Source organism: Buteo buteo, chromosome 21, assembly GCF_964188355.1.
Source record: "Buteo buteo chromosome 21, bButBut1.hap1.1, whole genome shotgun sequence".
Taxonomy (NCBI): Eukaryota; Metazoa; Chordata; class Aves; order Accipitriformes; family Accipitridae; genus Buteo; species Buteo buteo.
This window is the reverse complement of record NC_134191.1, coordinates 26820853-26847019: the sequence shown is the minus strand read 5'-3', so window position 1 is coordinate 26847019 and position 26167 is coordinate 26820853.

Here is a 26167-nt window from a genome sequence, read left to right as displayed (position 1 = left end):
GTGCCCTTCCTCGTGGGAGAAGGATCCGACCGTTCGCCTTTTCAGAAAGAGTCTCTGCCGAGGCTGAGCGCCGTGAGATGTTCCGTCTCTGGGAAAGCACAGATCCCCAGTGCTGTTGTGCCTGTAGGTAGGGTGCCAAGGGACGGTGAAGAGAAGCAAGAGCTTTCAGGGCTGGGCCCTTCCTCGTGGGAGAAGGATCCGACCGTTCGCCTTTTCAGAAAGAGGCTCTGCCGAGGCTGAGCGCCGTGAGATGTTCCGTCTCTGGGAAAGCACAGATCCCCAGTGTTGTTCTGCCTGTGCATAGGCTGCACGGGGACAGTGAAGAGCAGCAAGAGCTTTCAGGGCTGGGCCCTTCCTCGTGGGAGAAGGATCCGACCGTTCGCCTTTTCAGAAAGAGGCTTGCCGAGGCTGAGCGCCGTGAGATGTTCCGTGTCTGGGAAAGCACAGATCCCCAGTGCTGTTGTGCCTGTAGGTAGGGTGCCAAGGGACGGTGAAGAGCAGCAAGAGCTTTCAGGGCTGGCACCATCCGTGTGGGAGAAGGATCCGACCGTTCGCCTTTTTTCAGAAAGAGGCTCTGCCGAGGCTGAGCGCCGTGAGATGTTCCGTCTCTGGGAAAGCACAGATCCCCAGTGCTGTTGTGCCTGTAGGTAGGGTGCCAAGGGACGGTGAAGAGCAGCAAGAGCTTTCAGGGCTGGGCCCTTCCTCGTGGGAGAAGGATCCGACCGTTCGCCTTTTCAGAAAGAGGCTCTGCCGAGGATAGCGCCGTGAGATGTTCCGTCTCTGGGAAAGCACAGATCCCCAGTGCTGTTGTGCCTGTAGGTAGGGTGCCAAGGGACGGTGAAGAGCAGCAAGAGCTTTCAGGGCTGTGCCCTTCCTCGTGGGAGAAGGATCCGACCGTTCGCCTTTTCAGAAAGAGGCTTGCCGAGGCTGAGCGCCGTGAGATGTTCCGTGTCTGGGAAAGCACAGATCCCCAGTGCTGTTGTGCCTGTAGGTAGGGTGCCAAGGGACGGTGAAGAGCAGCAAGAGCTTTCAGGGCTGTGCCCTTCCTCGTGGGAGAAGGATCCGACCGTTCGCCTTTTCAGAAAGAGTCTCTGCCGAGGCTGAGCGCCGTGAGATGTTCCGTCTCTGGGAAAGCACAGATCCCCAGTGCTGTTGTGCCTGTAGGTAGGGTGCCAAGGGACGGTGAAGAGCAGCAAGAGCTTTCAGGGCTGGGCCCTTCCTCGTGGGAGAAGGATCCGACCGTTCGCCTTTTCAGAAAGAGGCTCTGCCGAGGCTAGCGCCGTGAGATGTTCCGTCTCTGGGAAAGCACAGATCCCCAGTGCTGTTGTGCCTGTAGGTAGGGTGCCAAGGGACGGTGAAGAGCAGCAAGAGCTTTCAGGGCTGGGCCCTTCCTCGTGGGAGAAGGATCCGACCGTTCGCCTTTTCAGAAAGAGGCTCTGCCGAGGCTAGCGCCGTGAGATGTTCCGTCTCTGGGAAAGCAGAAATCCCCAGTGCTGTTGTGCCTGTAGGTAGGGTGCCAAGGGACGGTGAAGAGAAGCAAGAGCTTTCAGGGCTGGGCCCTTCCTCGTGGGAGAAGGATCCGACCGTTCGCCTTTTCAGAAAGAGGCTCTGCCGAGGCTGAGCGCCGTGAGATGTTCCGTCTCTGGGAAAGCACAGATCCCCAGTGTTGTTCTGCCTGTGCATAGGCTGCACGGGGACAGTGAAGAGCAGCAAGAGCTTTCAGGGCTGGGCCCTTCCTCGTGGGAGAAGGATCCGACCGTTCGCCTTTTCAGAAAGAGGCTTGCCGAGGCTGAGCGCCGTGAGATGTTCCGTGTCTGGGAAAGCACAGATCCCCAGTGTTGTTGTGCCTGTAGGTAGGGTGCCAAGGGACGGTGAAGAGCAGCAAGAGCTTTCAGGGCTGGGCCCTTCCTCGTGGGAGAAGGATCCGACCGTTCGCCTTTTCAGAAAGAGGCTCTGCCGAGGCTGAGCGCCGTGAGATGTTCCGTCTCTGGGAAAGCACAGATCCCCAGTGCTGTTGTGCCTGTAGGTAGGGTGCCAAGGGACGGTGAAGAGCAGCAAGAGCTTTCAGGGCTGGCACCATCCTTGTGGGAGAAGGATCCGACCGTTCGCCTTTTTTCAGAAAGAGGCTCTGCCGAGGCTGAGCGCCGTGAGATGTTCCGTCTCTGGGAAAGCACAGATCCCCAGTGCTGTTGTGCCTGTAGGTAGGGTGCCAAGGGACGGTGAAGAGCAGCAAGAGCTTTCAGGGCTGGGCCCTACCTCGTGGGAGAAGGATCCGACCGTTCGCCTTTTCAGAAAGAGGCTCTGCCGAGGCTAGCGCCGTGAGATGTTCCGTCTCTGGGAAAGCACAGATCCCCAGTGCTGTTGTGCCTGTAGGTAGGGTGCCAAGGGACGGTGAAGAGCAGCAAGAGCTTTCAGGGCTGGGCCCTTCCTCGTGGGAGAAGGATCCGACCGTTCGCCTTTTCAGAAAGAGGCTCTGCCGAGGCTGAGCGCCGTGAGATGTTCCGTCTCTGGGAAAGCAGAAATCCCCAGTGCTGTTGTGCCTGTAGGTAGGGTGCCAAGGGACGGTGAAGAGCAGCAAGAGCTTTCAGGGCTGGGCCCTTCCTCGTGGGAGAAGGATCCGACCGTTCGCCTTTTCAGAAAGAGGCTCTGCCGAGGCTAGCGCCGTGAGATGTTCCGTCTCTGGGAAAGCAGAAATCCCCAGTGCTGTTGTGCCTGTAGGTAGGGTGCCAAGGGACGGTGAAGAGAAGCAAGAGCTTTCAGGGCTGGGCCCTTCCTCGTGGGAGAAGGATCCGACCGTTCGCCTTTTCAGAAAGAGGCTCTCCCGAGGCTAGCGCCGTGAGATGTTCCGTCTCTGGGAAAGCACAGATCCCCAGTGTTGTTGTGCCTGTGCATAGGCTGCACGGGGACAGTGAAGAGCAGCAAGAGCTTTCAGGGCTGGGCCCTTCCTCGTGGGAGAAGGATCCGACCGTTCGCCTTTTCAGAAAGAGGCTTGCCGAGGCTGAGCGCTGTGAGATGTTCCGTGTCTGGGAAAGCACAGATCCCCAGTGCTGTTGTGCCTGTAGGTAGGGTGCCAAGGGACGGTGAAGAGCAGCAAGAGCTTTCAGGGCTGGCACCATCCTTGTGGGAGAAGGATCCGACCGTTCGCCTTTTTTCAGAAAGAGGCTCTGCCGAGGCTGAGCGCCGTGAGATGTTCCGTCTCTGGGAAAGCACAGATCCCCAGTGCTGTTGTGCCTGTAGGTAGGGTGCCAAGCGACGGTGAAGAGCAGCAAGAGCTTTCAGGGCTGGGCCCTACCTCGTGGGAGAAGGATCCGACCGTTCGCCTTTTCAGAAAGAGGCTCTGCCGAGGCTAGCGCCGTGAGATGTTCCGTCTCTGGGAACGCACAGATCCCCAGTGCTGTTGTGCCTGTAGGTAGGGTGCCAAGGGACGGTGAAGAGCAGCAAGAGCTTTCAGGGCTGGCACCATCCTTGTGGGAGAAGGATCCGACCGTTCGCCTTTTTTCAGAAAGAGGCTCTGCCGAGGCTGAGCGCCGTGAGATGTTCCGTCTCTGGGAAAGCACAGATCCCCAGTGCTGTTGTGCCTGTAGGTAGGGTGCCAAGGGACGGTGAAGAGCAGCAAGAGCTTTCAGGGCTGGCACCATCCTTGTGGGAGAAGGATCCGACCGTTCGCCTTTTTTCAGAAAGAGGCTCTGCCGAGGCTGAGCGCCGTGAGATGTTCCGTCTCTGGGAAAGCACAGATCCCCAGTGCTGTTGTGCCTGTAGGTAGGGTGCCAAGCGACGGTGAAGAGCAGCAAGAGCTTTCAGGGCTGGGCCCTACCTCGTGGGAGAAGGATCCGACCGTTCGCCTTTTCAGAAAGAGGCTCTGCCGAGGCTAGCGCCGTGAGATGTTCCGTCTCTGGGAACGCACAGATCCCCAGTGCTGTTGTGCCTGTAGGTAGGGTGCCAAGGGACGGTGAAGAGCAGCAAGAGCTTTCAGGGCTGGGCCCTTCCTCGTGGGAGAAGGATCCGACCGTTCGCCTTTTCAGAAAGAGGCTCTGCCGAGGATAGCGCCGTGAGATGTTCCGTCTCTGGGAAAGCACAGATCCCCAGTGTTGTTCTGCCTGTGCATAGGCTGCACGGGGACAGTGAAGAGCAGCAAGAGCTTTCAGGGCTGGGCCCTTCCTCGTGGGAGAAGGATCCGACCGTTCGCCTTTTCAGAAAGAGGCTTGCCGAGGCTGAGCGCCGTGAGATGTTCCGTCTCTGGGAAAGCACAGATCCCCAGTGTTGTTGTGCCTGTAGGTAGGGTGCCAAGGGACGGTGAAGAGCAGCAAGAGCTTTCAGGGCTGGCACCATCCTTGTGGGAGAAGGATCCGACCGTTCGCCTTTTTTCAGAAAGAGGCTCTGCCGAGGCTGAGCGCCGTGAGATGTTCCGTCTCTGGGAAAGCACAGATCCCCAGTGCTGTTGTGCCTGTAGGTAGGGTGCCAAGGGACGGTGAAGAGCAGCAAGAGCTTTCAGGGCTGGGCCCTACCTCGTGGGAGAAGGATCCGACCGTTCGCCTTTTCAGAAAGAGGCTCTGCCGAGGATAGCGCCGTGAGATGTTCCGTCTCTGGGAAAGCACAGATCCCCAGTGTTGTTGTGCCTGTGCATAGGCTGCACGGGGACAGTGAAGAGCAGCAAGAGCTTTCAGGGCTGGGCCCTTCCTCGTGGGAGAAGGATCCGACCGTTCGCCTTTTCAGAAAGAGGCTTGCCGAGGCTGAGCGCCGTGAGATGTTCCGTGTCTGGGAAAGCACAGATCCCCAGTGTTGTTGTGCCTGTAGGTAGGGTGCCAAGGGACGGTGAAGAGCAGCAAGAGCTTTCAGGGCTGTGCCCTTCCTCGTGGGAGAAGGATCCGACCGTTCGCCTTTTCAGAAAGAGGCTCTGCCGAGGCTGAGCGCCGTGAGATGTTCCGTCTCTGGGAAAGCACAGATCCCCAGTGCTGTTGTGCCTGTAGGTAGGGTGCCAAGGGACGGTGAAGAGCAGCAAGAGCTTTCAGGGCTGGGCCCTTCCTCGTGGGAGAAGGATCCGACCGTTCGCCTTTTCAGAAAGAGGCTCTGCCGAGGATAGCGCCGTGAGATGTTCCGTCTCTGGGAAAGCACAGATCCCCAGTGTTGTTCTGCCTGTGCATAGGCTGCACGGGGACAGTGAAGAGCAGCAAGAGCTTTCAGGGCTGGGCCCTTCCTCGTGGGAGAAGGATCCGACCGTTCGCCTTTTCAGAAAGAGGCTTGCCGAGGCTGAGCGCCGTGAGATGTTCCGTCTCTGGGAACGCACAGATCCCCAGTGCTGTTGTGCCTGTAGGTAGGGTGCCAAGGGACGGTGAAGAGCAGCAAGAGCTTTCAGGGCTGGCACCATCCTTGTGGGAGAAGGATCCGACCGTTCGCCTTTTTTCAGAAAGAGGCTCTGCCGAGGCTGAGCGCCGTGAGATGTTCCGTCTCTGGGAAAGCACAGATCCCCAGTGCTGTTGTGCCTGTAGGTAGGGTGCCAAGGGACGGTGAAGAGCAGCAAGAGCTTTCAGGGCTGGGCCCTACCTCGTGGGAGAAGGATCCGACCGTTCGCCTTTTCAGAAAGAGGCTCTGCCGAGGCTAGCGCCGTGAGATGTTCCGTCTCTGGGAAAGCACAGATCCCCAGTGCTGTTGTGCCTGTAGGTAGGGTGCCAAGGGACGGTGAAGAGCAGCAAGAGCTTTCAGGGCTGGGCCCTTCCTCGTGGGAGAAGGATCCGACCGTTCGCCTTTTCAGAAAGAGGCTCTGCCGAGGCTAGCGCCGTGAGATGTTCCGTCTCTGGGAAAGCACAGATCCCCAGTGCTGTTGTGCCTGTAGGTAGGGTGCCAAGGGACGGTGAAGAGCAGCAAGAGCTTTCAGGGCTGGGCCCTTCCTCGTGGGAGAAGGATCCGACCGTTCGCCTTTTCAGAAAGAGGCTCTGCCGAGGCTAGCGCCGTGAGATGTTCCGTCTCTGGGAAAGCAGAAATCCCCAGTGCTGTTGTGCCTGTAGGTAGGGTGCCAAGGGACGGTGAAGAGAAGCAAGAGCTTTCAGGGCTGGGCCCTTCCTCGTGGGAGAAGGATCCGACCGTTCGCCTTTTCAGAAAGAGGCTCTGCCGAGGCTAGCGCCGTGAGATGTTCCGTCTCTGGGAAAGCACAGATCCCCAGTGTTGTTGTGCCTGTGCATAGGCTGCACGGGGACAGTGAAGAGCAGCAAGAGCTTTCAGGGCTGGGCCCTTCCTCGTGGGAGAAGGATCCGACCGTTCGCCTTTTCAGAAAGAGGCTTGCCGAGGCTGAGCGCCGTGAGATGTTCCGTCTCTGGGAAAGCACAGATCCCCAGTGTTGTTGTGCCTGTAGGTAGGGTGCCAAGGGACGGTGAAGAGCAGCAAGAGCTTTCAGGGCTGGCACCATCCTTGTGGGAGAAGGATCCGACCGTTCGCCTTTTTTCAGAAAGAGGCTCTGCCGAGGCTGAGCGCCGTGAGATGTTCCGTCTCTGGGAAAGCACAGATCCCCAGTGCTGTTGTGCCTGTAGGTAGGGTGCCAAGGGACGGTGAAGAGCAGCAAGAGCTTTCAGGGCTGGGCCCTACCTCGTGGGAGAAGGATCCGACCGTTCGCCTTTTCAGAAAGAGGCTTGCCGAGGCTGAGCGCCGTGAGATGTTCCGTCTCTGGGAAAGCACAGATCCCCAGTGTTGTTGTGCCTGTAGGTAGGGTGCCAAGGGACGGTGAAGAGCAGCAAGAGCTTTCAGGGCTGGCACCATCCTTGTGGGAGAAGGATCCGACCGTTCGCCTTTTTTCAGAAAGAGGCTCTGCCGAGGCTGAGCGCCGTGAGATGTTCCGTCTCTGGGAAAGCACAGATCCCCAGTGCTGTTGTGCCTGTAGGTAGGGTGCCAAGGGACGGTGAAGAGCAGCAAGAGCTTTCAGGGCTGGGCCCTACCTCGTGGGAGAAGGATCCGACCGTTCGCCTTTTCAGAAAGAGGCTCTGCCGAGGATAGCGCCGTGAGATGTTCCGTCTCTGGGAAAGCACAGATCCCCAGTGTTGTTGTGCCTGTGCATAGGCTGCACGGGGACAGTGAAGAGCAGCAAGAGCTTTCAGGGCTGGGCCCTTCCTCGTGGGAGAAGGATCCGACCGTTCGCCTTTTCAGAAAGAGGCTTGCCGAGGCTGAGCGCCGTGAGATGTTCCGTGTCTGGGAAAGCACAGATCCCCAGTGTTGTTGTGCCTGTAGGTAGGGTGCCAAGGGACGGTGAAGAGCAGCAAGAGCTTTCAGGGCTGTGCCCTTCCTCGTGGGAGAAGGATCCGACCGTTCGCCTTTTCAGAAAGAGGCTCTGCCGAGGCTGAGCGCCGTGAGATGTTCCGTCTCTGGGAAAGCACAGATCCCCAGTGCTGTTGTGCCTGTAGGTAGGGTGCCAAGGGACGGTGAAGAGCAGCAAGAGCTTTCAGGGCTGGGCCCTTCCTCGTGGGAGAAGGATCCGACCGTTCGCCTTTTCAGAAAGAGGCTCTGCCGAGGATAGCGCCGTGAGATGTTCCGTCTCTGGGAAAGCACAGATCCCCAGTGTTGTTCTGCCTGTGCATAGGCTGCACGGGGACAGTGAAGAGCAGCAAGAGCTTTCAGGGCTGGGCCCTTCCTCGTGGGAGAAGGATCCGACCGTTCGCCTTTTCAGAAAGAGGCTTGCCGAGGCTGAGCGCCGTGAGATGTTCCGTCTCTGGGAACGCACAGATCCCCAGTGCTGTTGTGCCTGTAGGTAGGGTGCCAAGGGACGGTGAAGAGCAGCAAGAGCTTTCAGGGCTGGCACCATCCTTGTGGGAGAAGGATCCGACCGTTCGCCTTTTTTCAGAAAGAGGCTCTGCCGAGGCTGAGCGCCGTGAGATGTTCCGTCTCTGGGAAAGCACAGATCCCCAGTGCTGTTGTGCCTGTAGGTAGGGTGCCAAGGGACGGTGAAGAGCAGCAAGAGCTTTCAGGGCTGGGCCCTACCTCGTGGGAGAAGGATCCGACCGTTCGCCTTTTCAGAAAGAGGCTCTGCCGAGGCTAGCGCCGTGAGATGTTCCGTCTCTGGGAAAGCACAGATCCCCAGTGCTGTTGTGCCTGTAGGTAGGGTGCCAAGGGACGGTGAAGAGCAGCAAGAGCTTTCAGGGCTGGGCCCTTCCTCGTGGGAGAAGGATCCGACCGTTCGCCTTTTCAGAAAGAGGCTCTGCCGAGGCTAGCGCCGTGAGATGTTCCGTCTCTGGGAAAGCACAGATCCCCAGTGCTGTTGTGCCTGTAGGTAGGGTGCCAAGGGACGGTGAAGAGCAGCAAGAGCTTTCAGGGCTGGGCCCTTCCTCGTGGGAGAAGGATCCGACCGTTCGCCTTTTCAGAAAGAGGCTCTGCCGAGGCTAGCGCCGTGAGATGTTCCGTCTCTGGGAAAGCAGAAATCCCCAGTGCTGTTGTGCCTGTAGGTAGGGTGCCAAGGGACGGTGAAGAGAAGCAAGAGCTTTCAGGGCTGGGCCCTTCCTCGTGGGAGAAGGATCCGACCGTTCGCCTTTTCAGAAAGAGGCTCTGCCGAGGCTAGCGCCGTGAGATGTTCCGTCTCTGGGAAAGCACAGATCCCCAGTGTTGTTGTGCCTGTGCATAGGCTGCACGGGGACAGTGAAGAGCAGCAAGAGCTTTCAGGGCTGGGCCCTTCCTCGTGGGAGAAGGATCCGACCGTTCGCCTTTTCAGAAAGAGGCTCTGCCGAGGATAGCGCCGTGAGATGTTCCGTCTCTGGGAAAGCACAGATCCCCAGTGCTGTTGTGCCTGTAGGTAGGGTGCCAAGGGACGGTGAAGAGCAGCAAGAGCTTTCAGGGCTCGGCCCTTCCTCGTGGGAGAAGGATCCGACCGTTCGCCTTTTCAGAAAGAGGCTCTGCCGAGGCTAGCGCCGTGAGATGTTCCGTCTCTGGGAAAGCACAGATCCCCAGTGCTGTTGTGCCTGTAGGTAGGGTGCCAAGGGACGGTGAAGAGCAGCAAGAGCTTTCAGGGCTGGGCCCTTCCTCGTGGGAGAAGGATCCGACCGTTCGCCTTTTCAGAAAGAGGCTTGCCGAGGCTGAGCGCCGTGAGATGTTCCGTGTCTGGGAAAGCACAGATCCCCAGTGTTGTTGTGCCTGTAGGTAGGGTGCCAAGGGACGGTGAAGAGCAGCAAGAGCTTTCAGGGCTGGGCCCTTCCTCGTGGGAGAAGGATCCGACCGTTCGCCTTTTCAGAAAGAGGCTCTGCCGAGGCTGAGCGCCGTGAGATGTTCCGTGTCTGGGAAAGCACAGATCCCCAGTGCTGTTGTGCCTGTAGGTAGGGTGCCAAGGGACGGTGAAGAGCAGCAAGAGCTTTCAGGGCTGGCACCATCCTTGTGGGAGAAGGATCCGACCGTTCGCCTTTTTTCAGAAAGAGGCTCTGCCGAGGCTGAGCGCCGTGAGATGTTCCGTCTCTGGGAAAGCACAGATCCCCAGTGCTGTTGTGCCTGTAGGTAGGGTGCCAAGGGACGGTGAAGAGCAGCAAGAGCTTTCAGGGCTGGGCCCTACCTCGTGGGAGAAGGATCCGACCGTTCGCCTTTTCAGAAAGAGGCTCTGCCGAGGCTAGCGCCGTGAGATGTTCCGTCTCTGGGAAAGCACAGATCCCCAGTGCTGTTGTGCCTGTAGGTAGGGTGCCAAGGGACGGTGAAGAGCAGCAAGAGCTTTCAGGGCTCGGCCCTTCCTCGTGGGAGAAGGATCCGACCGTTCGCCTTTTCAGAAAGAGGCTCTGCCGAGGCTAGCGCCGTGAGATGTTCCGTCTCTGGGAAAGCAGAAATCCCCAGTGCTGTTGTGCCTGTAGGTAGGGTGCCAAGGGACGGTGAAGAGCAGCAAGAGCTTTCAGGGCTGGGCCCTTCCTCGTGGGAGAAGGATCCGACCGTTCGCCTTTTCAGAAAGAGGCTCTGCCGAGGCTAGCGCCGTGAGATGTTCCGTCTCTGGGAAAGCAGAAATCCCCAGTGCTGTTGTGCCTGTAGGTAGGGTGCCAAGGGACGGTGAAGAGAAGCAAGAGCTTTCAGGGCTGGGCCCTTCCTCGTGGGAGAAGGATCCGACCGTTCGCCTTTTCAGAAAGAGGCTCTCCCGAGGCTAGCGCCGTGAGATGTTCCGTCTCTGGGAAAGCACAGATCCCCAGTGTTGTTGTGCCTGTGCATAGGCTGCACGGGGACAGTGAAGAGCAGCAAGAGCTTTCAGGGCTGGGCCCTTCCTCGTGGGAGAAGGATCCGACCGTTCGCCTTTTCAGAAAGAGGCTTGCCGAGGCTGAGCGCTGTGAGATGTTCCGTGTCTGGGAAAGCACAGATCCCCAGTGCTGTTGTGCCTGTAGGTAGGGTGCCAAGGGACGGTGAAGAGCAGCAAGAGCTTTCAGGGCTGGCACCATCCTTGTGGGAGAAGGATCCGACCGTTCGCCTTTTTTCAGAAAGAGGCTCTGCCGAGGCTGAGCGCCGTGAGATGTTCCGTCTCTGGGAAAGCACAGATCCCCAGTGCTGTTGTGCCTGTAGGTAGGGTGCCAAGCGACGGTGAAGAGCAGCAAGAGCTTTCAGGGCTGGGCCCTACCTCGTGGGAGAAGGATCCGACCGTTCGCCTTTTCAGAAAGAGGCTCTGCCGAGGCTAGCGCCGTGAGATGTTCCGTCTCTGGGAACGCACAGATCCCCAGTGCTGTTGTGCCTGTAGGTAGGGTGCCAAGGGACAGTGAAGAGCAGCAAGAGCTTTCAGGGCTGGCACCATCCTTGTGGGAGAAGGATCCGACCGTTCGCCTTTTCAGAAAGAGGCTCTGCCGAGGCTGAGCGCCGTGAGATGTTCCGTCTCTGGGAAAGCACAGATCCCCAGTGCTGTTCTGCCTGTGCATAGGCTGCACGGGGACAGTGAAGAGCAGCAAGAGCTTTCAGGGCTGGGCCCTTCCTCGTGGGAGAAGGATCCGACCGTTCGCCTTTTCAGAAAGAGGCTTGCCGAGGCTGAGCGCCGTGAGATGTTCCGTGTCTGGGAAAGCACAGATCCCCAGTGCTGTTGTGCCTGTAGGTAGGGTGCCAAGGGACGGTGAAGAGCAGCAAGAGCTTTCAGGGCTGGCACCATCCGTGTGGGAGAAGGATCCGACCGTTCGCCTTTTTTCAGAAAGAGGCTCTGCCGAGGCTGAGCGCCGTGAGATGTTCCGTCTCTGGGAAAGCACAGATCCCCAGTGCTGTTGTGCCTGTAGGTAGGGTGCCAAGGGACGGTGAAGAGCAGCAAGAGCTTTCAGGGCTGTGCCCTTCCTCGTGGGAGAAGGATCCGACCGTTCGCCTTTTCAGAAAGAGGCTCTGCCGAGGCTGAGCGCCGTGAGATGTTCCGTCTCTGGGAAAGCACAGATCCCCAGTGCTGTTGTGCCTGTAGGTAGGGTGCCAAGGGACGGTGAAGAGCAGCAAGAGCTTTCAGGGCTGGGCCCTTCCTCGTGGGAGAAGGATCCGACCGTTCGCCTTTTCAGAAAGAGGCTCTGCCGAGGCTGAGCGCCGTGAGATGTTCCGTCTCTGGGAAAGCACAGATCCCCAGTGCTGTTGTGCCTGTAGGTAGGGTGCCAAGGGACGGTGAAGAGCAGCAAGAGCTTTCAGGGCTGGGCCCTTCCTCGTGGGAGAAGGATCCGACCGTTCGCCTTTTCAGAAAGAGGCTCTGCCGAGGCTAGCGCCGTGAGATGTTCCGTCTCTGGGAAAGCAGAAATCCCCAGTGCTGTTGTGCCTGTAGGTAGGGTGCCAAGGGACGGTGAAGAGAAGCAAGAGCTTTCAGGGCTGGGCCCTTCCTCGTGGGAGAAGGATCCGACCGTTCGCCTTTTCAGAAAGAGGCTCTGCCGAGGCTAGCGCCGTGAGATGTTCCGTCTCTGGGAAAGCACAGATCCCCAGTGTTGTTGTGCCTGTGCATAGGCTGCACGGGGACAGTGAAGAGCAGCAAGAGCTTTCAGGGCTGGGCCCTTCCTCGTGGGAGAAGGATCCGACCGTTCGCCTTTTCAGAAAGAGGCTCTGCCGAGGCTGAGCGCCGTGAGATGTTCCGTCTCTGGGAAAGCACAGATCCCCAGTGCTGTTGTGCCTGTAGGTAGGGTGCCAAGGGACGGTGAAGAGCAGCAAGAGCTTTCAGGGCTCGGCCCTTCCTCGTGGGAGAAGGATCCGACCGTTCGCCTTTTCAGAAAGAGGCTCTGCCGAGGCTAGCGCCGTGAGATGTTCCGTCTCTGGGAAAGCACAGATCCCCAGTGCTGTTGTGCCTGTAGGTAGGGTGCCAAGGGACGGTGAAGAGCAGCAAGAGCTTTCAGGGCTGGGCCCTTCCTCGTGGGAGAAGGATCCGACCGTTCGCCTTTTCAGAAAGAGGCTTGCAGAGGCTGAGCGCCGTGAGATGTTCCGTGTCTGGGAAAGCACAGATCCCCAGTGTTGTTGTGCCTGTAGGTAGGGTGCCAAGGGACGGTGAAGAGCAGCAAGAGCTTTCAGGGCTGGGCCCTTCCTCGTGGGAGAAGGATCCGACCGTTCGCCTTTTCAGAAAGAGGCTCTGCCGAGGCTGAGCGCCGTGAGATGTTCCGTGTCTGGGAAAGCACAGATCCCCAGTGCTGTTGTGCCTGTAGGTAGGGTGCCAAGGGACGGTGAAGAGCAGCAAGAGCTTTCAGGGCTGTGCCCTTCCTCGTGGGAGAAGGATCCGACCGTTCGCCTTTTCAGAAAGAGGCTCTGCCGAGGCTGAGCGCCGTGAGATGTTCCGTGTCTGGGAAAGCACAGATCCCCAGTGCTGTTGGGCCTGTAGGTAGGGTGCCAAGGGACGGTGAAGAGCAGCAAGAGCTTTCAGGGCTGGGCCCTTCCTCGTGGGAGAAGGATCCGACCGTTCGCCTTTTCAGAAAGAGGCTCTGCCGAGGCTAGCGCCGTGAGATGTTCCGTCTCTGGGAAAGCACAGATCCCCAGTGCTGTTGTGCCTGTAGGTAGGGTGCCAAGGGACGGTGAAGAGCAGCAAGAGCTTTCAGGGCTGGGCCCTTCCTCGTGGGAGAAGGATCCGACCGTTCGCCTTTTCAGAAAGAGGCTTGCCGAGGCTGAGCGCCGTGAGATGTTCCGTGTCTGGGAAAGCACAGATCCCCAGTGTTGTTGTGCCTGTAGGTAGGGTGCCAAGGGACGGTGAAGAGCAGCAAGAGCTTTCAGGGCTGTGCCCTTCCTCGTGGGAGAAGGATCCGACCGTTCGCCTTTTCAGAAAGAGGCTCTGCCGAGGCTGAGCGCCGTGAGATGTTCCGTCTCTGGGAAAGCACAGATCCCCAGTGCTGTTGTGCCTTTAGGTAGGGTGCCAAGGGACGGTGAAGAGCAGCAAGAGCTTTCAGGGCTGGCACCATCCGTGTGGGAGAATGATGCGACCGTTCGCCTTTTTTCAGAAAGAGGCTCTGCCGAGGCTGAGCGCCGTGAGATGTTCCGTCTCTGGGAAAGCACAGATCCCCAGTGCTGTTGTGCCTGTGCATAGGCTGCACGGGGACAGTGAAGAGCAGCAAGAGCTTTCAGGGCTGGGCCCTTCCTCGTGGGAGAAGGATCCGACCGTTCGCCTTTTCAGAAAGAGGCTTGCCGAGGCTGAGCGCTGTGAGATGTTCCGTGTCTGGGAAAGCACAGATCCCCAGTGCTGTTGTGCCTGTAGGTAGGGTGCCAAGGGACGGTGAAGAGCAGCAAGAGCTTTCAGGGCTGGCACCATCCGTGTGGGAGAAGGATCCGACCGTTCGCCTTTTTTCAGAAAGAGGCTCTGCCGAGGCTGAGCGCCGTGAGATGTTCCGTCTCTGGGAAAGCACAGATCCCCAGTGCTGTTGTGCCTGTAGGTAGGGTGCCAAGGGACGGTGAAGAGCAGCAAGAGCTTTCAGGGCTGGGCCCTACCTCGTGGGAGAAGGATCCGACCGTTCGCCTTTTCAGAAAGAGGCTCTGCCGAGGCTAGCGCCGTGAGATGTTCCGTCTCTGGGAACGCACAGATCCCCAGTGCTGTTGTGCCTGTAGGTAGGGTGCCAAGGGACGGTGAAGAGCAGCAAGAGCTTTCAGGGCTGGCACCATCCTTGTGGGAGAAGGATCCGACCGTTCGCCTTTTTTCAGAAAGAGGCTCTGCCGAGGCTGAGCGCCGTGAGATGTTCCGTCTCTGGGAAAGCACAGATCCCCAGTGCTGTTGTGCCTGTAGGTAGGGTGCCAAGGGACGGTGAAGAGCAGCAAGAGCTTTCAGGGCTGGGCCCTACCTCGTGGGAGAAGGATCCGACCGTTCGCCTTTTCAGAAAGAGGCTCTGCCGAAGCTAGCGCCGTGAGATGTTCCGTCTCTGGGAAAGCAGAAATCCCCAGTGCTGTTGTGCCTGTAGGTAGGGTGCCAAGGGACGGTGAAGAGCAGCAAGAGCTTTCAGGGCTGGGCCCTTCCTCGTGGGAGAAGGATCCGACCGTTCGCCTTTTCAGAAAGAGGCTCTGCCGAGGCTAGCGCCGTGAGATGTTCCGTCTCTGGGAAAGCACAGATCCCCAGTGCTGTTGTGCCTGTAGGTAGGGTGCCAAGGGACGGTGAAGAGCAGCAAGAGCTTTCAGGGCTGGGCCCTTCCTCGTGGGAGAAGGATCCGACCGTTCGCCTTTTCAGAAAGAGGCTCTGCCGAGGCTAGCGCCGTGAGATGTTCCGTCTCTGGGAAAGCACAGATCCCCAGTGCTGTTGTGCCTGTAGGTAGGGTGCCAAGGGACGGTGAAGAGCAGCAAGAGCTTTCAGGGCTGGGCCCTTCCTCGTGGGAGAAGGATCCGACCGTTCGCCTTTTCAGAAAGAGGCTCTGCCGAGGCTAGCGCCGTGAGATGTTCCGTCTCTGGGAAAGCAGAAATCCCCAGTGCTGTTGTGCCTGTAGGTAGGGTGCCAAGGGACGGTGAAGAGAAGCAAGAGCTTTCAGGGCTGGGCCCTTCCTCGTGGGAGAAGGATCCGACCGTTCGCCTTTTCAGAAAGAGGCTCTGCCGAGGCTGAGCGCCGTGAGATGTTCCGTCTCTGGGAAAGCACAGATCCCCAGTGTTGTTCTGCCTGTGCATAGGCTGCACGGGGACAGTGAAGAGCAGCAAGAGCTTTCAGGGCTGGGCCCTTCCTCGTGGGAGAAGGATCCGACCGTTCGCCTTTTCAGAAAGAGGCTTGCCGAGGCTGAGCGCCGTGAGATGTTCCGTGTCTGGGAAAGCACAGATCCCCAGTGTTGTTGTGCCTGTAGGTAGGGTGCCAAGGGACGGTGAAGAGCAGCAAGAGCTTTCAGGGCTGGGCCCTTCCTCGTGGGAGAAGGATCCGACCGTTCACCTTTTCAGAAAGAGGCTCTGCCGAGGCTGAGCGCCGTGAGATGTTCCGTGTCTGGGAAAGCACAGATCCCCAGTGCTGTTGTGCCTGTAGGTAGGGTGCCAAGGGACGGTGAAGAGCAGCAAGAGCTTTCAGGGCTGGCACCATCCTTGTGGGAGAAGGATCCGACCGTTCGCCTTTTTTCAGAAAGAGGCTCTGCCGAGGCTGAGCGCCGTGAGATGTTCCGTCTCTGGGAAAGCACAGATCCCCAGTGCTGTTGTGCCTGTAGGTAGGGTGCCAAGGGACGGTGAAGAGCAGCAAGAGCTTTCAGGGCTGGGCCCTACCTCGTGGGAGAAGGATCCGACCGTTCGCCTTTTCAGAAAGAGGCTCTGCCGAGGCTAGCGCCGTGAGATGTTCCGTCTCTGGGAAAGCACAGATCCCCAGTGCTGTTGTGCCTGTAGGTAGGGTGCCAAGGGACGGTGAAGAGCAGCAAGAGCTTTCAGGGCTGGGCCCTTCCTCGTGGGAGAAGGATCCGACCGTTCGCCTTTTCAGAAAGAGGCTCTGCCGAGGCTAGCGCCGTGAGATGTTCCGTCTCTGGGAAAGCAGAAATCCCCAGTGCTGTTGTGCCTGTAGGTAGGGTGCCAAGGGACGGTGAAGAGCAGCAAGAGCTTTCAGGGCTGGGCCCTTCCTCGTGGGAGAAGGATCCGACCGTTCGCCTTTTCAGAAAGAGGCTCTGCCGAGGCTAGCGCCGTGAGATGTTCCGTCTCTGGGAAAGCAGAAATCCCCAGTGCTGTTGTGCCTGTAGGTAGGGTGCCAAGGGACGGTGAAGAGAAGCAAGAGCTTTCAGGGCTGGGCCCTTCCTCGTGGGAGAAGGATCCGACCGTTCGCCTTTTCAGAAAGAGGCTCTCCCGAGGCTAGCGCCGTGAGATGTTCCGTCTCTGGGAAAGCACAGATCCCCAGTGTTGTTGTGCCTGTGCATAGGCTGCACGGGGACAGTGAAGAGCAGCAAGAGCTTTCAGGGCTGGGCCCTTCCTCGTGGGAGAAGGATCCGACCGTTCGCCTTTTCAGAAAGAGGCTTGCCGAGGCTGAGCGCTGTGAGATGTTCCGTGTCTGGGAAAGCACAGATCCCCAGTGCTGTTGTGCCTGTAGGTAGGGTGCCAAGGGACGGTGAAGAGCAGCAAGAGCTTTCAGGGCTGGCACCATCCTTGTGGGAGAAGGATCCGACCGTTCGCCTTTTTTCAGAAAGAGGCTCTGCCGAGGCTGAGCGCCGTGAGATGTTCCGTCTCTGGGAAAGCACAGATCCCCAGTGCTGTTGTGCCTGTAGGTAGGGTGCCAAGGGACGGTGAAGAGCAGCAAGAGCTTTCAGGGCTGGGCCCTACCTCGTGGGAGAAGGATCCGACCGTTCGCCTTTTCAGAAAGAGGCTCTGCCGAGGCTAGCGCCGTGAGATGTTCCGTCTCTGGGAACGCACAGATCCCCAGTGCTGTTGTGCCTGTAGGTAGGGTGCCAAGGGACGGTGAAGAGCAGCAAGAGCTTTCAGGGCTGGCACCATCCTTGTGGGAGAAGGATCCGACCGTTCGCCTTTTTTCAGAAAGAGGCTCTGCCGAGGCTGAGCGCCGTGAGATGTTCCGTCTCTGGGAAAGCACAGATCCCCAGTGCTGTTGTGCCTGTAGGTAGGGTGCCAAGGGACGGTGAAGAGCAGCAAGAGCTTTCAGGGCTGGCACCATCCTTGTGGGAGAAGGATCCGACCGTTCGCCTTTTTTCAGAAAGAGGCTCTGCCGAGGCTGAGCGCCGTGAGATGTTCCGTCTCTGGGAAAGCACAGATCCCCAGTGCTGTTGTGCCTGTAGGTAGGGTGCCAAGCGACGGTGAAGAGCAGCAAGAGCTTTCAGGGCTGGGCCCTACCTCGTGGGAGAAGGATCCGACCGTTCGCCTTTTCAGAAAGAGGCTCTGCCGAGGCTAGCGCCGTGAGATGTTCCGTCTCTGGGAACGCACAGATCCCCAGTGCTGTTGTGCCTGTAGGTAGGGTGCCAAGGGACGGTGAAGAGCAGCAAGAGCTTTCAGGGCTGGGCCCTACCTCGTGGGAGAAGGATCCGACCGTTCGCCTTTTCAGAAAGAGGCTCTGCCGAGGCTAGCGCCGTGAGATGTTCCGTCTCTGGGAAAGCACAGATCCCCAGTGCTGTTGTGCCTGTAGGTAGGGTGCCAAGGGACGGTGAAGAGCAGCAAGAGCTTTCAGGGCTGGGCCCTTCCTCGTGGGAGAAGGATCCGACCGTTCGCCTTTTCAGAAAGAGGCTCTGCCGAGGATAGCGCCGTGAGATGTTCCGTCTCTGGGAAAGCACAGATCCCCAGTGTTGTTGTGCCTGTGCATAGGCTGCACGGGGACAGTGAAGAGCAGCAAGAGCTTTCAGGGCTGGGCCCTTCCTCGTGGGAGAAGGATCCGACCGTTCGCCTTTTCAGAAAGAGGCTTGCCGAGGCTGAGCGCCGTGAGATGTTCCGTGTCTGGGAAAGCACAGATCCCCAGTGTTGTTGTGCCTGTAGGTAGGGTGCCAAGGGACGGTGAAGAGCAGCAAGAGCTTTCAGGGCTGTGCCCTTCCTCGTGGGAGAAGGATCCGACCGTTCGCCTTTTCAGAAAGAGTCTCTGCCGAGGCTGAGCGCCGTGAGATGTTCCGTCTCTGGGAAAGCACAGATCCCCAGTGCTGTTGTGCCTGTAGGTAGGGTGCCAAGGGACGGTGAAGAGAAGCAAGAGCTTTCAGGGCTGGGCCCTTCCTCGTGGGAGAAGGATCCGACCGTTCGCCTTTTCAGAAAGAGGCTTGCCGAGGCTGAGCGCCGTGAGATGTTCCGTGTCTGGGAAAGCACAGATCCCCAGTGCTGTTGTGCCTGTAGGTAGGGTGCCAAGGGACGGTGAAGAGCAGCAAGAGCTTTCAGGGCTGGCACCATCCGTGTGGGAGAAGGATCCGACCGTTCGCCTTTTTTCAGAAAGAGGCTCTGCCGAGGCTGAGCGCCGTGAGATGTTCCGTCTCTGGGAAAGCACAGATCCCCAGTGCTGTTGTGCCTGTAGGTAGGGTGCCAAGGGACGGTGAAGAGCAGCAAGAGCTTTCAGGGCTGTGCCCTTCCTCGTGGGAGAAGGATCCGACCGTTCGCCTTTTCAGAAAGAGGCTCTGCCGAGGCTGAGCGCCGTGAGATGTTCCGTCTCTGGGAAAGCACAGATCCCCAGTGCTGTTGTGCCTGTAGGTAGGGTGCCAAGGGACGGTGAAGAGCAGCAAGAGCTTTCAGGGCTGGGCCCTTCCTCGTGGGAGAAGGATCCGACCGTTCGCCTTTTCAGAAAGAGGCTCTGCCGAGGCTAGCGCCGTGAGATGTTCCGTCTCTGGGAAAGCACAGATCCCCAGTGTTGTTGTGCCTGTGCATAGGCTGCACGGGGACAGTGAAGAGCAGCAAGAGCTTTCAGGGCTGGGCCCTTCCTCGTGGGAGAAGGATCCGACCGTTCGCCTTTTCAGAAAGAGGCTCTGCCGAGGCTGAGCGCCGTGAGATGTTCCGTCTCTGGGAAAGCACAGATCCCCAGTGCTGTTGTGCCTGTAGGTAGGGTGCCAAGGGACGGTGAAGAGCAGCAAGAGCTTTCAGGGCTCGGCCCTTCCTCGTGGGAGAAGGATCCGACCGTTCGCCTTTTCAGAAAGAGGCTCTGCCGAGGCTAGCGCCGTGAGATGTTCCGTCTCTGGGAAAGCACAGATCCCCAGTGCTGTTGTGCCTGTAGGTAGGGTGCCAAGGGACGGTGAAGAGCAGCAAGAGCTTTCAGGGCTGGGCCCTTCCTCGTGGGAGAAGGATCCGACCGTTCGCCTTTTCAGAAAGAGGCTTGCAGAGGCTGAGCGCCGTGAGATGTTCCGTGTCTGGGAAAGCACAGATCCCCAGTGTTGTTGTGCCTGTAGGTAGGGTGCCAAGGGACGGTGAAGAGCAGCAAGAGCTTTCAGGGCTGGGCCCTTCCTCGTGGGAGAAGGATCCGACCGTTCGCCTTTTCAGAAAGAGGCTCTGCCGAGGCTGAGCGCCGTGAGATGTTCCGTGTCTGGGAAAGCACAGATCCCCAGTGCTGTTGTGCCTGTAGGTAGGGTGCCAAGGGACGGTGAAGAGCAGCAAGAGCTTTCAGGGCTGTGCCCTTCCTCGTGGGAGAAGGATCCGACCGTTCGCCTTTTCAGAAAGAGGCTCTGCCGAGGCTGAGCGCCGTGAGATGTTCCGTGTCTGGGAAAGCACAGATCCCCAGTGCTGTTGGGCCTGTAGGTAGGGTGCCAAGGGACGGTGAAGAGCAGCAAGAGCTTTCAGGGCTGGGCCCTTCCTCGTGGGAGAAGGATCCGACCGTTCGCCTTTTCAGAAAGAGGCTCTGCCGAGGATAGCGCCGTGAGATGTTCCGTCTCTGGGAAAGCAGAAATCCCCAGTGCTGTTGTGCCTGTAGTAGGGTGCCAAGGGACGGTGAAGAGCAGCAAGAGCTTTCAGGGCTGTGCCCTTCCTCGTGGGAGAAGGATCCGACCGTTCGCCTTTTCAGAAAGAGGCTTGCCGAGGCTGAGCGCCGTGAGATGTTCCGTGTCTGGGAAAGCACAGATCCCCAGTGTTGTTGTGCCTGTAGGTAGGGTGCCAAGGGACGGTGAAGAGCAGCAAGAGCTTTCAGGGCTGTGCCCTTCCTCGTGGGAGAAGGATCCGACCGTTCGCCTTTTCAGAAAGAGGCTCTGCCGAGGCTGAGCGCCGTGAGATGTTCCGTCTCTGGGAAAGCACAGATCCCCAGTGCTGTTGTGCCTTTAGGTAGGGTGCCAAGGGACGGTGAAGAGCAGCAAGAGCTTTCAGGGCTGGCACCATCCGTGTGGGAGAATGATGCGACCGTTCGCCTTTTTTCAGAAAGAGGCTCTGCCGAGGCTGAGCGCCGTGAGATGTTCCGTCTCTGGGAAAGCACAGATCCCCAGTGCTGTTGTGCCTGTAGGTAGGGTGCCAAGGGACGGTGAAGAGCAGCAAGAGCTTTCAGGGCTGGGCCCTACCTCGTGGGAGAAGGATCCGACCGTTCGCCTTTTCAGAAAGAGGCTCTGCCGAGGCTAGCGCCGTGAGATGTTCCGTCTCTGGGAAAGCACAGATCCCCAGTGCTGTTGTGCCTGTAGGTAGGGTGCCAAGGGACGGTGAAGAGCAGCAAGAGCTTTCAGGGCTGGGCCCTTCCTCGTGGGAGAAGGATCCGACCGTTCGCCTTTTCAGAAAGAGGCTCTGCCGAGGATAGCGCCGTGAGATGTTCCGTCTCTGGGAAAGCAGAAATCCCCAGTGCTGTTGTGCCTGTAGTAGGGTGCCAAGGGACGGTGAAGAGCAGCAAGAGCTTTCAGGGCTGTGCCCTTCCTCGTGGGAGAAGGATCCGACCGTTCGCCTTTTCAGAAAGAGGCTTGCCGAGGCTGAGCGCCGTGAGATGTTCCGTGTCTGGGAAAGCACAGATCCCCAGTGTTGTTGTGCCTGTAGGTAGGGTGCCAAGGGACGGTGAAGAGCAGCAAGAGCTTTCAGGGCTGGCACCATCCGTGTGGGAGAAGGATCCGACCGTTCGCCTTTTTTCAGAAAGAGGCTCTGCCGAGGCTGAGCGCCGTGAGATGTTCCGTCTCTGGGAAAGCACAGATCCCCAGTGCTGTTGTGCCTGTAGGTAGGGTGCCAAGGGACGGTGAAGAGAAGCAAGAGCTTTCAGGGCTGGGCCCTTCCTCGTGGGAGAAGGATCCGACCGTTCGCCTTTTCAGAAAGAGGCTTGCCGAGGCTGAGCGCCGTGAGATGTTCCGTGTCTGGGAAAGCACAGATCCCCAGTGCTGTTGTGCCTGTAGGTAGGGTGCCAAGGGACGGTGAAGAGCAGCAAGAGCTTTCAGGGCTGGCACCATCCGTGTGGGAGAAGGATCCGACCGTTCGCCTTTTTTCAGAAAGAGGCTCTGCCGAGGCTGAGCGCCGTGAGATGTTCCGTCTCTGGGAAAGCACAGATCCCCAGTGCTGTTGTGCCTGTAGGTAGGGTGCCAAGGGACGGTGAAGAGCAGCAAGAGCTTTCAGGGCTGTGCCCTTCCTCGTGGGAGAAGGATCCGACCGTTCGCCTTTTCAGAAAGAGGCTCTGCCGAGGCTGAGCGCCGTGAGATGTTCCGTCTCTGGGAAAGCACAGATCCCCAGTGCTGTTGTGCCTGTAGGTAGGGTGCCAAGCGACGGTGAAGAGCAGCAAGAGCTTTCAGGGCTGGGCCCTTCCTCGTGGGAGAAGGATCCGACCGTTCGCCTTTTCAGAAAGAGGCTCTGCCGAGGCTAGCGCCGTGAGATGTTCCGTCTCTGGGAAAGCACAGATCCCCAGTGCTGTTGTGCCTGTAGGTAGGGTGCCAAGGGACGGTGAAGAGCAGCAAGAGCTTTCAGGGCTGGGCCCTTCCTCGTGGGAGAAGGATCCGACCGTTCGCCTTTTCAGAAAGAGGCTCTGCCGAGGCTAGCGCCGTGAGATGTTCCGTCTCTGGGAAAGCAGAAATCCCCAGTGCTGTTGTGCCTGTAGGTAGGGTGCCAAGGGACGGTGAAGAGAAGCAAGAGCTTTCAGGGCTGGGCCCTTCCTCGTGGGAGAAGGATCCGACCGTTCGCCTTTTCAGAAAGAGGCTCTGCCGAGGCTAGCGCCGTGAGATGTTCCGTCTCTGGGAAAGCACAGATCCCCAGTGTTGTTGTGCCTGTGCATAGGCTGCACGGGGACAGTGAAGAGCAGCAAGAGCTTTCAGGGCTGGGCCCTTCCTCGTGGGAGAAGGATCCGACCGTTCGCCTTTTCAGAAAGAGGCTCTGCCGAGGCTGAGCGCCGTGAGATGTTCCGTCTCTGGGAAAGCACAGATCCCCAGTGCTGTTGTGCCTGTAGGTAGGGTGCCAAGGGACGGTGAAGAGCAGCAAGAGCTTTCAGGGCTCGGCCCTTCCTCGTGGGAGAAGGATCCGACCGTTCGCCTTTTCAGAAAGAGGCTCTGCCGAGGCTAGCGCCGTGAGATGTTCCGTCTCTGGGAAAGCACAGATCCCCAGTGCTGTTGTGCCTGTAGGTAGGGTGCCAAGGGACGGTGAAGAGCAGCAAGAGCTTTCAGGGCTGGGCCCTTCCTCGTGGGAGAAGGATCCGACCGTTCGCCTTTTCAGAAAGAGGCTTGCAGAGGCTGAGCGCCGTGAGATGTTCCGTGTCTGGGAAAGCACAGATCCCCAGTGTTGTTGTGCCTGTAGGTAGGGTGCCAAGGGACGGTGAAGAGCAGCAAGAGCTTTCAGGGCTGGGCCCTTCCTCGTGGGAGAAGGATCCGACCGTTCGCCTTTTCAGAAAGAGGCTCTGCCGAGGCTGAGCGCCGTGAGATGTTCCGTGTCTGGGAAAGCACAGATCCCCAGTGCTGTTGTGCCTGTAGGTAGGGTGCCAAGGGACGGTGAAGAGCAGCAAGAGCTTTCAGGGCTGTGCCCTTCCTCGTGGGAGAAGGATCCGACCGTTCGCCTTTTCAGAAAGAGGCTCTGCCGAGGCTGAGCGCCGTGAGATGTTCCGTCTCTGGGAAAGCACAGATCCCCAGTGCTGTTGGGCCTGTAGGTAGGGTGCCAAGGGACGGTGAAGAGCAGCAAGAGCTTTCAGGGCTGGGCCCTTCCTCGTGGGAGAAGGATCCGACCGTTCGCCTTTTCAGAAAGAGGCTCTGCCGAGGATAGCGCCGTGAGATGTTCCGTCTCTGGGAAAGCAGAAATCCCCAGTGCTGTTGTGCCTGTAGTAGGGTGCCAAGGGACGGTGAAGAGCAGCAAGAGCTTTCAGGGCTGTGCCCTTCCTCGTGGGAGAAGGATCCGACCGTTCGCCTTTTCAGAAAGAGGCTTGCCGAGGCTGAGCGCCGTGAGATGTTCCGTGTCTGGGAAAGCACAGATCCCCAGTGTTGTTGTGCCTGTAGGTAGGGTGCCAAGGGACGGTGAAGAGCAGCAAGAGCTTTCAGGGCTGGCACCATCCGTGTGGGAGAATGATGCGACCGTTCGCCTTTTTTCAGAAAGAGGCTCTGCCGAGGCTGAGCGCCGTGAGATGTTCCGTCTCTGGGAAAGCACAGATCCCCAGTGCTGTTGTGCCTGTAGGTAGGGTGCCAAGGGACGGTGAAGAGCAGCAAGAGCTTTCAGGGCTGGGCCCTACCTCGTGGGAGAAGGATCCGACCGTTCGCCTTTTCAGAAAGAGGCTCTGCCGAGGCTAGCGCCGTGAGATGTTCCGTCTCTGGGAAAGCACAGATCCCCAGTGCTGTTGTGCCTGTAGGTAGGGTGCCAAGGGACGGTGAAGAGCAGCAAGAGCTTTCAGGGCTGGGCCCTTCCTCGTGGGAGAAGGATCCGACCGTTCGCCTTTTCAGAAAGAGGCTCTGCCGAGGCTGAGCGCCGTGAGATGTTCCGTGTCTGGGAAAGCACAGATCCCCAGTGCTGTTGGGCCTGTAGGTAGGGTGCCAAGGGACGGTGAAGAGCAGCAAGAGCTTTCAGGGCTGGGCCCTTCCTCGTGGGAGAAGGATCCGACCGTTCGCCTTTTCAGAAAGAGGCTCTGCCGAGGATAGCGCCGTGAGATGTTCCGTCTCTGGGAAAGCAGAAATCCCCAGTGCTGTTGTGCCTGTAGTAGGGTGCCAAGGGACGGTGAAGAGCAGCAAGAGCTTTCAGGGCTGTGCCCTTCCTCGTGGGAGAAGGATCCGACCGTTCGCCTTTTCAGAAAGAGGCTTGCCGAGGCTGAGCGCCGTGAGATGTTCCGTGTCTGGGAAAGCACAGATCCCCAGTGTTGTTGTGCCTGTAGGTAGGGTGCCAAGGGACGGTGAAGAGCAGCAAGAGCTTTCAGGGCTGTGCCCTTCCTCGTGGGAGAAGGATCCGACCGTTCGCCTTTTCAGAAAGAGGCTCTGCCGAGGCTGAGCGCCGTGAGATGTTCCGTCTCTGGGAAAGCACAGATCCCCAGTGCTGTTGTGCCTTTAGGTAGGGTGCCAAGGGACGGTGAAGAGCAGCAAGAGCTTTCAGGGCTGGCACCATCCGTGTGGGAGAATGATGCGACCGTTCGCCTTTTTTCAGAAAGAGGCTCTGCCGAGGCTGAGCGCCGTGAGATGTTCCGTCTCTGGGAAAGCACAGATCCCCAGTGCTGTTGTGCCTGTGCATAGGCTGCACGGGGACAGTGAAGAGCAGCAAGAGCTTTCAGGGCTGGGCCCTTCCTCGTGGGAGAAGGATCCGACCGTTCGCCTTTTCAGAAAGAGGCTTGCCGAGGCTGAGCGCTGTGAGATGTTCCGTGTCTGGGAAAGCACAGATCCCCAGTGCTGTTGTGCCTGTAGGTAGGGTGCCAAGGGACGGTGAAGAGCAGCAAGAGCTTTCAGGGCTGGCACCATCCGTGTGGGAGAAGGATCCGACCGTTCGCCTTTTTTCAGAAAGAGGCTCTGCCGAGGCTGAGCGCCGTGAGATGTTCCGTCTCTGGGAAAGCACAGATCCCCAGTGCTGTTGTGCCTGTAGGTAGGGTGCCAAGCGACGGTGAAGAGCAGCAAGAGCTTTCAGGGCTGGGCCCTACCTCGTGGGAGAAGGATCCGACCGTTCGCCTTTTCAGAAAGAGGCTCTGCCGAGGCTAGCGCCGTGAGATGTTCCGTCTCTGGGAACGCACAGATCCCCAGTGCTGTTGTGCCTGTAGGTAGGGTGCCAAGGGACGGTGAAGAGCAGCAAGAGCTTTCAGGGCTGGCACCATCCTTGTGGGAGAAGGATCCGACCGTTCGCCTTTTTTCAGAAAGAGGCTCTGCCGAGGCTGAGCGCCGTGAGATGTTCCGTCTCTGGGAAAGCACAGATCCCCAGTGCTGTTGTGCCTGTAGGTAGGGTGCCAAGGGACGGTGAAGAGCAGCAAGAGCTTTCAGGGCTGGGCCCTACCTCGTGGGAGAAGGATCCGACCGTTCGCCTTTTCAGAAAGAGGCTCTGCCGAAGCTAGCGCCGTGAGATGTTCCGTCTCTGGGAAAGCAGAAATCCCCAGTGCTGTTGTGCCTGTAGGTAGGGTGCCAAGGGACGGTGAAGAGCAGCAAGAGCTTTCAGGGCTGGGCCCTTCCTCGTGGGAGAAGGATCCGACCGTTCGCCTTTTCAGAAAGAGGCTCTGCCGAGGCTAGCGCCGTGAGATGTTCCGTCTCTGGGAAAGCACAGATCCCCAGTGCTGTTGTGCCTGTAGGTAGGGTGCCAAGGGACGGTGAAGAGCAGCAAGAGCTTTCAGGGCTGTGCCCTTCCTCGTGGGAGAAGGATCCGACCGTTCGCATTTTCAGAAAGAGGCTCTGTCGAGGCTGAGCGCCGTGAGATGTTCCGTCTCTGGGAAAGCACAGATCCCCAGTGCTGTTGTGCCTGTAGGTAGGGTGCCAAGGGACGGTGAAGAGCAGCAAGAGCTTTCAGGGCTGGGCCCTACCTCGTGGGAGAAGGATCCGACCGTTCGCCTTTTCAGAAAGAGGCTCTGCCGAGGCTAGCGCCGTGAGATGTTCCGTGTCTGGGAAAGCACAGATCCCCAGTGCTGTTGTGCCTGTAGGTAGGGTGCCAAGGGACGGTGAAGAGCAGCAAGAGCTTTCAGGGCTGGCACCATCCTTGTGGGAGAAGGATCCGACCGTTCGCCTTTTTTCAGAAAGAGGCTCTGCCGAGGCTGAGCGCCGTGAGATGTTCCGTCTCTGGGAAAGCACAGATCCCCAGTGCTGTTGTGCCTGTAGGTAGGGTGCCAAGCGACGGTGAAGAGCAGCAAGAGCTTTCAGGGCTGGGCCCTACCTCGTGGGAGAAGGATCCGACCGTTCGCCTTTTCAGAAAGAGGCTCTGCCGAGGCTAGCGCCGTGAGATGTTCCGTCTCTGGGAACGCACAGATCCCCAGTGCTGTTGTGCCTGTAGGTAGGGTGCCAAGGGACGGTGAAGAGCAGCAAGAGCTTTCAGGGCTGTGCCCTTCCTCGTGGGAGAAGGATCCGACCGTTCGCATTTTCAGAAAGAGGCTCTGTCGAGGCTGAGCGCCGTGAGATGT